Here is a 3398-nt window from a genome sequence, read left to right as displayed (position 1 = left end):
GCTGTGCTGTCATTAAATCTTACAGTCATTCATTAGAGCTAGCACTACCTACTCTAACTGCTAGAGGAACTATCTTGAAATGGGATGCCACTGTAATAAGAACATAAATATGTGGCATAGCTTAGCAATTGAGAAGCAGGATGTGAAGAACCTGTTATTAGAGGTTGAAAATATGAAAATCTTTATCATGAAGGCAACACATTTGGTAGACTGTACTTATCTAGGATAGCAGACCACATCCCTACTAATGCCCAGGGTCATCTGTTGCAAAGGATCAAAGTGATAGTGAATGTTCTCTGCTTTTGGTTGTATTTGGCAGAGCAATATAAGAAAAAGATGAGGGGTACCTGGGTGACTCAGTGGTTGAGTGTCTGCCTTCAGCTCAGTGCATGCATGATCCCAGGGTCATGGGATCTAGTCCCACATCAGGGTCCCTGCAGGGAGCCTGCTTCTCCCTCTGCCTATGTCTCTGCCTCTCTCTCTGTGTCTCTCATGAATAAATAAATGAATAAATCTTAAAAAAAAAAAAAAAAAAGAAAAAATGAGCTCAGGAAAAGTGGATAGTTTCCAAAGAGAAATAAAAGGGAATAGAGAGAGTTCAGAAAATTTAAACCTGTTAAGGAGGAAAATACCAACTGCTTCTAGCTGCTAAACAGCAATAAAGGCCCAGTAAGACCCAGCTTTGGTGAAAAGATCAGATGAAGTATATGACCTTCCCAGTCAAGTCTTATAGTATCAAGGTCACTACTTGCCCCATTGAGAGCTAGAAAGAGGCACAGGGGACAGTAACAAAGAAATAAAAGCAAGTTTGGAAACTATGTTGAGGAAAAACTCTAGGTGTGGTCACTGGCCCATGGAATTGACTAGCAAATAGATAAGACTTTGTTAAAACTTTGAGGGATTTTCATCATACACCCCCCACCTCAAAAAAAAAAAAAACAAAAAAAAAAAACAAAAAACCAACAGCCAAACAAACAAAAACTCCACATGCCCAAACTTTCACCTTTTATCTCAACTATTGGAGCTGTAAAACGACCCTGCTCCAGAAAGAAGTGGGCTAGGAGAAGTGAGAAACCCCAAGGAAGCCTCAGCCCCCAGCTCGCTCTTCAGAGATATACACAGAAAGTAGTGGGTCAAGCAAGAACCTTCGAGAGAGCATAGCCTAGGGTATAATAAACAAAAGAGCTCCTCCAGATAATTGAATGATGATTAAGCAAAGACCGTTCCTCCTCCTAGATTTAGGGGCCTTTACAGCATCTGAGGGGGTCTCAAAATATCCACAGACCTGTAGCTACTATGTCTCTCTTTCCTCCCTTTTCCAAATGGGCTGTTTTTATTGTGGTTATCTGATCCATGCTCCTCCTTGAGACTGGAGCTACTTCAGATTTGACAGAAAAGAATCACAGGGAGAGCCTGGACTGTGACCTTGATGCAATGACAGGGTGAGAGCTGGAGTTGCCCCCCTGGGAGGAGTGAACGTGCTTAATGTGTGAAGACAAGGAAGCAAACAGATACTTGATGACCAGGAGGGTGGACTGTGCAGAGAGTGCCAGTGCTTGCTGATCTCTGCTTCTCTTCTCCATCCAGGGCACACAGCTCATTCTGTTTTTAAGCCCTCTCGCTGTTAGGTAAGCTCTGGCCGATGAAATATGGGTAGAAGTGCTTTATACCAGCCCAGCCCATAAAATCCTCCTATGCATGGTCTTCCATCCTATCTTCTATTTTGCAGCAACCTTAAAGCCACATGTTGAAGATAGTGGTAAAACCCTGGGTCCCTGGGTCCCTGGGTCACCATCTGGAAGAGAACTGCCCAACCTACACGGGATTGTGATGTGAGTGAGAAATAAACTTCTGCTGTATTAAGATAATGGGATACAGGGGTCGTTGTCACAGCAGCGAGTGTTATTTACACTAACTAATGTCAGGATAGAGAATGCCTATATTTAGAAAATATACTGAATAGGAGTAGCTATTAGAGAAAGAGAAGTCAAGAAGCTTAGAAGAACCAGGAGTATGTAGGATCGGATAAACAATGAGAGAAGAGAGATTCAAGAAAGAACTGCTAATGGTATTTGTGAATGTTAATTTTACATGTCAACTTGGCCAGGCCGCGGTACTCAGACATTTGGTCAAACATCATTTTAGATGCTTCTGTGAAGATGTTTTTCAGTTGAGGTTAACATTTAAATCCGTAGACTTTAAGTCAAGCAGATTGCCTCCCTCCTGTGGTGGGTCTTATCTAATCAGTTGAAGACCTTAATAGAATAAAACACTAACCTCCCCAGAGAAAGGTCATCTGTCAGTGAATGACCTTTGGACTTGAACTGCAACATTAACTCTTCCCTGGGTCTCTAGCCTCCTGGCTATTAGTTCTGCTTCTTTGAAGAACCCAGGGTAATACAGTGTTAAGTCTACAAAATGGTTGAAGAGGATACAAGTTGAAGCTACATCCTAAGAAGGAAAAGTGGCCAGAGAAGAACAGGATAGGAGAGGAAAGGATCTAAGGCACAGAGGGAGAAATTGGGCTTTAGGAAAGAGAGATATTCTGTGCCTGAAGTAGAAAAGATAAGCAAGTCCGGGGAGCTCCCTGGGAAGTTCTGCTCTGAGCAAATCACCTACTGCTCAAGAACTGAGGTGGGACTTTCTGCCTTCATTAATACACAAAGGGCTCCACCCCCAGTGGTTCTGGTTTTTTCTCTCTACGTGATCTCTGCTCTATAGCAATTTCCTTTGGCTTTTAACAGAAGTATGGCTCATGTGTCAGTAAAATGCCACCCCCCACCCCCCGCCCAGCTCAAGTTATAAACAGTATGAAGCATTTCTCCCAACCCCACCCCACCCTGTCTGTGCTGTCTGTGGTTCTGTGACCAAGTCCCAGCCTTAGCCCCATCCTGATAGCCCCCATCATCTGGGCTCTTAGGGTGGGACGGGCAGGGGAGGGAACAGGATGGGAGAGAGGGAGGAGATTGGTTCAGTTGACCCCGGGTTTATCCCGCTGGCTATTGGTAGAAAATGCCTGAAATTGAAGCTAAAGTCTTCCACCCAAGGGCTGGTGAAATCTCTAGGAAACCCCAGTCTCTCCTCCCTTCCTGATCTGTGATCTGTGATCATCGTTTATCCTCCTCTTTCTGCCTTCCCTCTGAACTATTTTGGTGCTTTGACTCCTCCTGACTGTCTGCCAACTCATCTCCAGTTCTTTCCTTCCACTCCAACGTGCTGGGTTCCCTCTCCTGAGAATCCTTTCAGAACTGGATCCGAACTGGAGTTCATCCTCTGAACCTCTTCAGGGCTGGGATCTGCTCACCCAGGGCTCATCTGCAGCCAGACACGGGCCTATTTCATTTCTTTGTTGGTGCATTTGCATATCATGGCAATACCACAGGGTATATAGACCCACC

Source organism: Canis lupus, chromosome 24 (genome assembly GCF_048164855.1).
Source record: "Canis lupus baileyi chromosome 24, mCanLup2.hap1, whole genome shotgun sequence".
NCBI lineage: Eukaryota > Metazoa > Chordata > Mammalia > Carnivora > Canidae > Canis > Canis lupus.
The sequence above is the reverse complement of the archived record's forward strand: the minus strand, read 5'-3'. Positions refer to the sequence as shown.